The sequence below is a fragment of the Geotrypetes seraphini genome, chromosome 4 (assembly GCF_902459505.1).
Source record: "Geotrypetes seraphini chromosome 4, aGeoSer1.1, whole genome shotgun sequence".
Lineage (NCBI taxonomy): Eukaryota > Metazoa > Chordata > Amphibia > Gymnophiona > Dermophiidae > Geotrypetes > Geotrypetes seraphini.
Window position 1 is genome coordinate 314,947,482 of NC_047087.1, and position 12,820 is coordinate 314,960,301.

Sequence of the window (12,820 nt, forward strand, 5' to 3'; positions counted from 1 at the left end):
TTTAATCCCTCTGGGTACTGGAACATAAAATTATTTAAATTTACCATGCAACCTCTCAATTGTTACATAGCAATTTGTATTAAATATGCAGAGTTATTTTTGTAAAAGCATAATTTCAAATAAATATCCAGTTCCCCCAGGGGTTTGCAGGCTGATTTGAGGGAGGAATTGATACGAAGACAGGGCCGCAAAGTTTAGATTAAAGCTCAATAATGAGAAAACCAATTTTTTTTTCATTCTCAGCAGTATGTTTATTTCTCCCTTAGATAAGGATTTTGTAGTTATGATACTAGATATGTGTTGGAGAGAAAACTCAAGCTACTAGGAGCTAGATTCACTAAGCAAACCGGTCGTGTACCGATCACTTTGCGACCCCTTTGTGACACGATTCACTAATCTTGTGGCCGATCACTTCCAATCCGATTCTGATCCGTGCATGCAAATGAGGGGAAATGTCATGCAAAGCAGGAACACCGACCGGGCTGGCCGATCCAAAACCAAGCGAGCGCTCAGGAGCCGTCGCTTGTGTAAAAACCCTGCTTCTCTGCCCCGATTCTCCTGTTCTGGCCGCCTATTTACCAGTGCATCATCTGAAGTGTCCTTTCTATACAAATGTATGGAAGAGACTTGCTCATGCAATTAATACAACACTGTTTTTATTCCCCTTTAACTCAGTTTTAATTACAGCCTTGGAGGTGAAATGAAGATTTTGCCGCCCCGTTCTCTGCCCCAACTCTCCTGCTGTTGCCCCAAATCTCTCCTGCCACCCCGACTCTCCTGCCCTTCCAGGCTCATGAAAAAGTATTAAAAAAAGATTTTTTGCTGCTCTGCTGGGCACGGAACCTACTTGGGTGCTATCTCTCCCACTACCATTCCTCCTTTCTGTCACTTCCTCAACCTATTACTCTCTACTGCAACTGTTTCTGATGTCTTCAACCATTCCATAGTTTCACCTCTCCTCAAAAAACCCTCACTAGATGCCACATGCCCCTCCAACTATCACCCTATCTCCCTCCTCCCTTTCTTATCCAAGCTACTAGAATGCACTATTCACTGCAGTGGCCTGGATTTCCTTTCATCTCAAGCTATTCTTGACCCACTTCAATCGGACTTTTGTCCAATGGAAACTGTCCTTGCTAAAGTCCCTGACGACCTGTTCCTGGGCAGATCCAATGGCCTCTGCTTTATCCTCATCCTTCGCGATCCATCTGCTGCCTTCAATACTTTTGATCACCACATAATGCTCGGTACACTATCCTTGCTGGGATTCCAAAGTTCTGTTTTCTCCTAGTTTTCATCCTGTCTCTTCCATCCCACTATCAATGAATGCAATGGGGGATCCTCCTCCACTGTTATCCAGCTGTCAATCAGTGTACCTTAAAGTTCTGTCTTAGGACCTCTCCTTTTCTCCACATATACTCGTTTCCATGGTGCACTGATATCCTCCCATGGTTTTCAGCATCACCTCTATGATGACAATTCCCAGAGCTACTTCTCCACTCCAGATATCTCTACTGGAATCTAGGCCCAATGCCACCTGGATGTATCACTGCCATCTACAACTGAATATGGCTAAGACTGAGCTCCTTATCTTCCTGCCTAAACCCACTTCTCCTCTTTCCCCATTTGCTGTCTCTGTGGACAACACTCTCCTCCTTCCTGTCATGTCAGCTCATAACTTTGGGGCCATTTTTGACTCCTCTCTTCTTCTCCACTCAGATCCAACAAACTGCTAAAGCCTGTCATTTACTTTCTTCCTCTATAATATTACCAAAATCTGACCTCTTCTTGCTGAACACTTTGCCAAAAACCTATCCATATTCTCCTCACCTCTCGCTTAGACTACTGCAACTTGCTTCTCTCGGGTCTCCGGCTCAACCATCCCCTTCGATCTGTGCAAAATTCTGCTGCATGACTTATATTCCATGAGAGCCACCATACACGCTCCTCAAGTCCCTTCATTGGCTCCCCATCCATTTCCAAATACAGTTCAAACTCCTCTTAGTGCACTCACTCTGCAGCCCCTCAGTATCTCTCCACACTTCTCTCCCCCTATGCTCCCACCTGTGAACTTTTCATCGAGCAAGCCCTTCTCTCTGTACCCTTTTCCCCCACTGCCTACTCCAGACTTCAGCCCTTCTGTCTTGCTGCGCTGTCTCTGGCAGGATTTAAAGTCCACCCTTTGATGCTGCTTTCCACTCTTAACTCACACTCACCATAACATTACCTATGTCCATCCTATCATTCTCTGCAAGAAACTCCCCAGTCCCCTTATATATCCTGTCTGTCTGTCCAATTTAGATTGTAAGCCCTTCTGAGCAGGATCCGTCTGTTGCATGTTGAATTTACAGTGTTGCCTATGCTTTTCATTGTTACAGAGGCAATGATTTGAGCACATATTGATTATTGTAATAGTATATATATGAACATAAGAATAGCTTACTGGGTCAGACCATTGGTCCATCAAGCCCAGTAGCCGGTTCTCATGGTGGCCAATCCAGATCACTAGTACCTGGCCAAAACCCAAGGAGTAGCAATATTCCATGCTACCGATCCAGGGCAAGCTGTGGCTCCCCCATGTCTTTCTCAATAACAGACTATGGACTTTTCCTCCAGGAACTTGTCCAAACCTTTCTTAAAACCATCTATGCTATCCGCTCTTACCACATCCTCTGGCAACGCATTCCAGAGCTTGACTATTCTCTGAGTGTAAAAATATTTCCTCCTATAACTTCATCGAGTGTCCCCTAGTTTTGTAATTTTTGACAGAGTGAAAAATCGATCCACTTTTACCAGTTTTACTCCGCTCAGGATTTTGTAAGCTTCAATCATATCTCCCCTCAGCCGTCTCTTTTCCAAGCTGAAGAGCCCTAACCGTTTTAGTCTTTCCTCATTTGAGAGGAGTTCCATTCCCTTTATCATCTTGGTCACTCTTCTTTGAACCTTTTCTAGTTTCGCTACGTCCCAAAACATCAGTACAAATATATTAAGCCCATGCAATTAAAGGTCTTTCCTGCAGTTTGTTGGCAGGTCTTTATTTCTGTGTGACTAAGTGGGCTAACACAGCGACTATATGACTTCAGATCTGCTTGAAAGGACTCTGGCTCAGGTCACTTTATTTTAGCAGCGTTTAATGAACTCTTTGGTAATTCATTGACAGGAACTAAATGAGTTCAGGAGTGATTAATTAAAAGCTAGCTCTGGTGTAATATAATTATGCAATGTTTTTTAACGAGGCAAATGTATTCCCACTTAGCCTGAAGAAAATATTGATGTGACAAAGAAAATTCAGACAGGTGTACTTGGAAGTGTAGGAGATACTTTCTGGGTTGTGAACTGAAGCTGGGATGAAATTTATCTTCCCCAATATTCAACAGTACTATCAAAAAGGATTTAGAAATAATTTGGTTTATAGCTGGAAGACAGCAAGTCTAGTATAGCTGGTGTACACCTCCAGGCCAGCAGGGGGCGTTGGAATCTTTGAAGTGCAATTCCTGCATTCAGGGAACAGTTGGGAGCCCCTAGCACTGTTCATTCTGCAGGAACTGCTGGTGGAGGCTTGCTGTAGTCAAGAGTTTGAAGAAGTGGAAAGCCCATGTCTCAATAGAGTGGTTAATCACTAAGGTGCCACCTGACTTTGTCAAGTCAAAGTCAGGGACCTCTACTTTCACCAATGGTTTATTATTTTTCCCTCATTATAATAGAGAATATAAGTGGAATGTCCAAGAATGGCATCTATAACATGCCAATTTCATAAAGGTAACATAGGTGCCTACATCAGATACATTTCATATGTGCATTTATATAGGGTTACTATACATACATGCCCTCTTTTTAGAGGACTGTCTGGGTGCCCAGAGGGATTTCCAAAACCCAACAGTTTGTCCAGGTTTTGGAAGTGCCCACGCTCGGGGCCACATCTGGAGGACCTCTGCGTATGTGTGGTGTCGACGCGATGACATCACACACACGTACGCATGCGTGTGACATCATTGCGTTGACATCTGAACATGCGCAGAGGCCCTCCAGACGTGACCCCAAGCTCAGGGAGGTTCATGTGGAGCTGGGCTAGGGGGTGGAATGGGGCAGAGCTGGAGGTGGGGTAGGGCAGTGCTGGGGTATAATGGGGCGGGGCCAGGGATCCTCTTTTTAAAAAGGAAATCTAGCAACCCTACATTTATATAAAAGACAACCAGAATCAGCCTCACATAACCCTTTTCATCTGCTGCAAAGAAAGTGTAGATGTATACCTGTGATCTATGCATGTGAATGTATATTTTATCAAATACATGTATATGGGGAGTTGAGTGGGTGGTCAAGATGGTGGCACGTACCTGATATCAAAGAGATCAGCGCAGATTGTGCTGGAGTATTCCTGAAGGTTTCATTTACATATCCTGGTGTGGACATGCCTGTGGTGCTTGAAAGTTCATAGTATTCTGGAGCAGTCTGTATAAAAGCTGGAATTCATTCTTCTGTGAGGAATGCGATTGATTATTTTAATAATAAGCCAGCCACTGCTGAATATAACTCTAGCTTTGATCGGAGAATTACAATGCAGACTAGACTTGGATGACGCATAAGCAAGGCCGATCTCTTCAACCACATTCGCTTGTTTGTCGTATAACCGTATACTGTACCTTGGACCTCTGAGGAAGGCAATTAAGTTGAAACATTGACCATGTTGAGTCCAAGACATTTATTTCATATGTGGATTATTTTGCTTGGAACTGTTGACTGCATTGTTTGTTGATCAAATAAATACCTGAATCACGAACATCTCGTTCCACAGTCTTTCTTTGGTTTTGTTTTCCCCTTTCCAGTGATTGCCTTTTATGTTGCACTCAAAGAGAAAGGGGGCAATAAAGCCTGCTCCTTCCGTGGCTTATGCCATACTCCAGATTTAGCAGACCCTGGATCACTGTGGTATGAGACTCTCATTGCTGACCGAAGAGGTTTGCCCCCCTGCAAGACAAGAGGAAGGAGCGACTGTCTTGCTGGAGCAAGATAAGAGAAATGTATTCTTTCTTTGTAGTCTTAACTAGTTTCGAAGAAGCACGCAATTGTTACAGGTACTCAGCATATGTACTGTACAATATGCCATCCTTTGTACAACTCCAATGCCTCTCCTCTAAATGTAATAATTACTTTTTATCCTTGAGCTCAGAACTGTACCACAGGATATTACACTGCACACAGAACTATACAAACTATGACTTGAATTCTGCTCCCACCTTATGTGGGCATTTACTCAGTTTCTTATATAAGAACAAGTGTTTTATGTTAAGATGTATGAATAATGTGTGCTCTGTGAACTTAATTCCCCAGAGGGCCTTGCTTGTCCCAGAGAGCTAGGCTGCATCCACAGAGCTGAAGCCCCCCACCCTTCTTCTCTTTCTGTGAAAGAGAACAGTTGCCATTTTTGCAGAATCTGAGTTAGCATTATTTTCCCACCAGGTTTGTTTTTTTTAACCCTTTATTTCTAACAATCTAATACAGCTTAATTGGAGAACAGTGTTATTTCCACAAGGTTTGGACACAATCCCAGCTCCTTTTTGGATAGGAAAGCTGGTAGAGTGAGAAGATTCTGTGACAGAGTTGAACTGCCTTGAAGTCATCAATTGTGAGTGTTTATTCTTTATTTCATGTTATTAAAGAAAGTTGCTCAACAAATACAGAGTCTGGCTAGTAACGCTAAGATTACAGACATAAGGGTTGGCTAAATAGGACCCTCTTACAGTTCCCAATATAACTCAGAGGAGTCCTTGCTTTCAGCACAAAAACCTGAAAACAGGACTATACAGTAAGCTGTAGCTGTATAGTGAGATTTAGTCTGTTGTGTTCCACTGATGTATTATATCATTCATTCAAGGAGACACCTGCTTGAAGTACCAGGAATGGAGTTATATTGCACAGGATTTCATCCTAGTTGATTCTCCTAGAATGGCATTCCCTGCCAGTAGATCAATGTTCTTGTGCTGTTGAGTGAGTTGGCAAGGTCAGGAAAATAGCAGGTCAACAGATAAATGATCGGTCCATGGAACTGGAATTAAAGGACTGAGCTGCTAAGTGCCAGTCAGTGAAGACCACTAGACACAAAAAGTAGGTCTAGAGCAGGGGTGTCCAACCCGCGGCCCATGGGCCGCATGCGGCCCCAAGATGTATTTTGTGTGGCCCTGCTCACGCTCGAGGGTGATGCGGTGTTTTCTGTCTTGCCGGCGCCCTTCTCCATCTTCCTGCATCATTCGCTGAAAGCCACGGGCAGCAGATCCTATGTGCCTCTTGTGGCTGACCCAGAAGTGTTGCCTCTGACAACACGACGTCAGAGGGAACGCTTCCAGATCAGCCACAGGAGGTGCATGGAAGCTGCTGCCGCGGCTTTCAGCGAACACTGCAGGAAGATGGAGGAAGGCGCCAGCAAGACAGAAAACACTGTATCACCAAGGCACCCGGCAAGACGGTAAACACATTCGAGCATTGTTGGGGGTGCTGCCTGGGAGGGTGGAGGACAGGTTGGCCCGTTTGGCCTTCACGGCTGCCTGGATAGTGATAACCCTTCATTGGAAGAACTCAACGGTGCCTACCCTGCCGATGATGAGAGAGAAATTGGACTGGGTCTGTGAGTGTTATAGACTATCTGCTTTTTCTAACTTGGCGCTGGCAGCAATTTGAGGAGGTGTGGGGCCGATTTCTCACAGTGGAGGGAATGGATTGTGCTAGAACTGAGGGGTGATGGGGGAGGGGGGCGGTGATTGGATTCCTGGGTGATTGGGCTGTGGCTTAGATATAGGGAGTTGGGGGCTCCACTTGGTCTTCTAGGTGGTTGGGGAAGGTACCGGGGAGGGGGGTCATTGAGCTGTCTCTCGGGGGGTGGGGGTGGGGAAGGGGGGTTCTGTTTTGTTCTCTTAAAAATGTGCAACACATTTCTTGTGCTTGGTGGGTGCTTGGTGGTTCTTGTTTGGTTGTTACTTTTCAGGAGATTGGGATCCTTGTGTTTTTCTTGTTTCCTATCTGTTTTTAAATAAAGAATTACAAACCCCTCCCCCCAAAAAAAAACATCAACAGGTTTAGGAAGTGGGAGTTACAGACACCAGCAGCAGTAGCCCTTCAGGAGAGGGCAGAGAGGGCTGGGGGCAGTAGTGAAGGAGACAGAATGAAGGGAAAGATAGAGGGGAGCATGAGCCATAAGATGGAAGAATGGAGGGAGTGAAGGAAAGAGAGGCAGAGGTAAGGGAGATAATAGAAAGGGAGAATTGGGTGTCTGAGAGAGGGAAAGAGATGGTGCAATTGGGGAGAGAGAAGGGGAAGAACATACTGGGCCGAGGAAGCCTCCTGGACTTTTTTTTTTCAAAGTACAGAGGGGGAGGGTATTAAAAGAAGTGCTAGAGGGGGCGTGGCTTGGAACACGCACAAGATGGAGGTGTGATCACATTGCTCTGCTCTCCCAGGCACTAATTCTGAAGAATTTGCTGTAAAATAAAGTTTCTTGTATCAAAAGAACTTACTATAAAGTCGGAGGATGGCAACTTCAAGGCAGACGAAACTTGAGACGGCTTTTGTGGGCACTAAGCGTGTCAAGCATGATCATGTGACACTGGCAAAGACTGCACTCCCGGATGAGGAAGAAATTGATAAAAAAGAAGTGATGATAGCGCTGGAAAAAATACAGCAGATGCTACAAAAGAACACAGATTACATACAGAAATGAAAGGAAGAGGTTGTCAACATAAATAAGCAGTTGGAATTGGCAAACCAGAGAGTGACAACACTGGAAAAAAAAATGGAACAATTGGAACTAACAGAGGTTCAGTTTAAATCTGAAATAAAAATCATTTCAGAGATGCAAAAACAACTGGAAAATTATGAGAATCGTGGACGTCGGAAGAACATAAAAATAATTGGGCTGGCGGAAAAATTGGAGGGAGATAATCCCATAAAGTTTCTGGAGACTTTAATACCAAAGCTTTTTCAGCTGAACTCAAATGAGAATGGCAGCTTTTTACATTTTTTCCATTGACATGAATGGGTGAAATCTGATTTTCTGTTTGTAGCTCCGCCCAGGTGTGCAGGTGGGCCCCGAGACCCCCAGAACATATCACCCCAGGTAGTGAGGGATCTGCATACCAAGTTTCGTTCAAATCGGTCAAGCCGTTTTTGAATTACAGTGAGAATGGCAGCTTTTTACATTTTTTCCATTGACATGAATGGGTGAAATCTGATTTTCTGTTTGTAGCTCCGCCCACATGTGCAGGTGGGCCGCGAGACCCCCAGAACATATCACCCCAGGTAGTGAGGGATCTGCATACCAAGTTTCGTTCAAATCGGTCAAGCCGTTTTTGAATTACTGTGAGAATGGCAGCTTTTTACATTTTTTCCATTGACATGAATGGGTGAAAACTTATTTTCTGTTTGTAGCTCCGCCCACATGTGCAGGTGGGCCGCGAGACCCCCAGAACATATCACCCCAGGTAGTGAGGGATCTGCATACCAAGTTTCGTTCAAATCGGTCAAGCCGTTTTTGAATTACTGTGAGAATGGCAGCTTTTTACGTTATCCATTGACAGGAATGGGTGAAATCTGATATTCTGTTTGTAGCTCCGCCCACGTGTGTAGGTGGGCCGCGAGACCCCAAGAACATATCACCCCAGGTAGTGAGGGATCTGCATACCAAGTTTCATTCAAATCGGTCAAGCCGTTTTTGAATTACTGTGAGAATGGCAGCTTTTTACATGTTATCCTTTGACATGAATGGGCGAAATCTAATATTCTGTTTGTAGCTCCGCCCACGTGTGCAGGTGGGCCGCGAGACCCCCAGAACATATCACCCCAGGTAGTGAGGGATCTGCATACCAAGTTACGTTCAAATCGGTCAAGTCGTTTTTGAATTACGTGAGAATGGCAGCTTTTTATATTTTTTCCATTGACATGAATGGGTGAAATCTGATTTTATGTTTGTAGCTCCGCCCACGTGTGCAGGTGGGCCGCGAGACCCCCAGAACATATCACCCCAGGTAGTTGGAATTACTGTGAGAATGGCAGCTTTTTACATTTTTTCCATTGACATGAATGGGTGAAATCTGATTTTATGTTTGTAGCTCCGCCCACGTGTGCAGGTGGGCCGCGAGACCCCCAGAACATATCACCCCAGGTAGTTGGAATTACTGTGAGAATGGCAGCTTTTTACTTTTTTTCCATTGACATGAATGGGTGAAATCTGATGTTCTGTTTGTAGCTCCGCCCACGTGTGCAGGTGGGCCGCGAGACCCCCAGAACATATCACCACAAGTAGTGAGGGATCTGCATACCAATTTTTGGAAAAAATGTAAAACGCTGCCATTCTCACAGTAATTCCAACTACCTGGGGTGATATGTTCTGGGGGTCTCGCGGCCCACCTGCACACGTGGGCGGAGCTACAAACAGAAAATCGGATTTCACCCATTCATGTCAATGGAAAAAATGTAAAAACCTGCCATTCTCACAGTAATTCAAAAACGGCTTGACCGATTTGAACGAAACTTGGTATGCAGATCCCTCACTACCTGGGGTGATATGTTCTGGGGGTCTCGCGGCCCACCTGCACATGTGGGCGGAGCTACAAACAGAAAATCAGATTTCACCCATTCATGTCAATGGAAAAAATATAAAAAGCTGCCATTCACACTGTAATTCCAACTATAAAACACTTTCTATGACACTATAACCACTAGGGACATCGTTTCTATTCTACCACGGACACCATACATATAGAGTTTGTATGTTCTAACTGTGTTTGTAACTGTTTCCTTCATGCACCCCAGTTCATAATGTTATTACATTACATGAGTACTCACATATGCTGAACTAGGAACACAGGTTCCATTCTGAACCGGGAAAAAACTGCATGGAGTTTCTTTTCAACCTGAGTTTCCACATATTGAGTTGTTTAAATCAATACTGAAACTTTTGGATGCCACTTATTCCAACAGATCTTCCTTTTCAGTTTAAGAGATTGCAAATTCCAGTGAGACTTGCATTCTCTATCAAAATCAACAAATCACAGGGACAGACTATTACATACTGTGGAGTGGATTTAAGATCCCCCTGTTTTTCCCATGGACAACTCTATGTTGCTTGCTCAAGGGTGGGTTCACCCAAGAATTTATATGTTCTTGCTCCTGGAGGTGAAACTAAAAATGTTGTTTATAATCAAGTTTTGTGTTAGTTGTATTGTATTCATTTTGTCAAATATTTCACATTATAATTTGAATATTGTACTTTTTATAAAGCTGTTAAAAAATAATTTCATTCACCACTATAAAGTATCTTTATTTCAATCCATTTACTGTGTTATTGCTATAATTAAATACCCGTGCAACGCCGGGGCATCAGCTAGTAACCAATATAAATCACAATCAACCTATTTAGATAAAAATTAATAAAGAAAATTATTTTCAACTAACCCAACTCAAGTCCTCAAAAAATAGATCCAAGATTACATTGTGCGAGAATCTAATATAATAAAACCCTAAGCCGCGCATGCGCACTCTGACCTGCGTGCTCCTGTTTTCTGTGAGCTGTAGGTCTCTTGCAGGTAGGAGTGCACATGCGCGCCTAGCCGTGCCAGTGGCCTGCCTGCTCTCCACCTCGCGCAATCTGGAAATAATGCCCTACAGCCCAAAGTTTATTTTCAACTCAAAAGACGCCACTAAGGCTCCTCCCACGAGCCACTCCTGCGTCGGAGAAGGTTTCCGACACAGGCGCGATCGTGAGAGAAGCCACTCGGCACCCTCATACCCAAAAATAACATCCGACCTAGGAAAATTAAATGTGTCAACGGGACCATGGGAAGGGGTGGGGGGAGGCAAGGTACTAAGGGAGCCACGGCGCTATCCTGTCGGCTCCCCAGACACAACCTACTCCTCCCGTGGCCCAGACACCGAGCTCCACAGATGCAGTGTGGGCAAACCAGTTCCCTGCGGCCCAGCAGAGGCCCCGCGCCAGAGGGCGTCGGCAAACGATGCAGAAGTCAGCTCCCCCGGAGCCCAAATCCCACCAGCGCCAGACGGAAATAGATAAGGTAAAGGGGAAATGGGATCTTGAATATGGTTAGGTAAAAGGAAGGTAGAAGGGCTACTGCTGGACAAGGGGAGCAGGGAAAGGGTACTACTGGACAGTCAAATCAGCAGTTAAATCTTTCAGCTCTTTAGAATGTTGAATCAATTTTACCTCTATATATTGGAAATTGGGACTGATAGTTTTAGTAAAATTTGCAATCAGATCCTATAATCAGTCACTTGTGCTGGTTTCTCCCATATTGGAAACCTTTGCTGGATGTAGAAATGCTCACCGTCCAGAGAAGAAAAGCTTTCCTGGTTTGGTTCTGGCTGGATTCCTTCACCTCTGACTGCTTGTCCTATCCCGGCTTCTTCTGCAGTTGCTCCCTGGTCAGAGAGCACTGCTTCCTCAGTCTCCAATGTTGTTCTTGCTGCCTCAGGGGAAAGTACCTCCCCCTTCTCCGGGGTTTCCTCTACCCCTGGAGAACTGGTAGACCGGGGTCGCGGAGGTGGACTTGGGCTTCATGAGGTTCCACTCCGTTAGGTAATACAGGACAAGATGGTTTCCTATTCAGAGCTGACCCTAAGGGGAGGGGTGTAAGGCCCAGATTGCCTCCTCATGAGTGGAGCCACCCTGAGATTAAAAAGAGCGGAGAAAGGAAGTGCTCCCTCCACTTCAAACCCTAGCCATCACTTTTCCAAGACCCTATCATGCTGCAGCCTCTCCCTTCTAAACTCGTGAAGCATTCTCTTCCCTTCAAATTCAAAACCCTAGCAAACATGTTCTCCCTTTCCCTCCTTCCACCTGAGTAAGCACTCTCTTCTTTTTATGCATGGCTTGTCCCGTGGCTGATGATGACATCAGGCTCTTCCTTCACACTGCATGCCTTATAACAGAGCTCCAGCCTTTCCTGCATACATCACCTCTTTTTTTCAGCCTCTAAAACCCACAGTCATCTTAAATTTTACCCTCTTGATTCTTTATTAAGGTTGGCCATGCTAGCACAGACAACATTTTGTGAGCATACATTGTGTTTTCTTACCTTTGCAGGTGTTGGTCCAGTCCTGCTTTATATTAATTTTCTCTTCTGCTCCTCATTCATAAGCCATCCACTGCAGCTTCTTGCCCACACACTCAACTCTCCCTTTGTCAGCATTGAAGCCAGCAGCTGTGTTTGTGACATCATCACACACGTTACTGGGGCTATTGTGACATCATCACACATTACCTTGACACAGAGTTTTATGGTTCATCCCTCCATTGCTAACTGTTGGCCAAAGTAACTCTGTGAAATGTAGTAATAATAGTTTCATGAGCCCAATTTCCAAAATGATGGAGCCAATTTGTTAAGGAGCTTCCTAGCTCCCTCATGCCTAGGGTTACCATATGGCTCCAGAAGAAGGAATAAGGATTGAGACATCTGGGTTTTATTTCTACAATGGAAGTAAATCCCGGATGTCTCAATCAGTCCTCATTTCTCTGGAGCCATATGGTAACCCTATGTTTTATTAGGCTGAGGAGCCTCAGGGCCAAAATGGGAGAGCTGGAAATTATAGCCAGTCAAAAAGCCCTGGATATAATTGGAATCACAGAAACATGGTGGGCTGATGACAATAAATGGGATGTGGTCATACCAGGGTACAAACTTTACAGGAGAGACAGAACACACAAGAAGGGTGGAGGAATAGCGCTATACATAAAGGACTCCATACCCTCAACCAAAATGGAAACAACAGTAAGGTCGGAAGGCTTGGAATCAATATGGGTTAAACTACCAGGAGGATC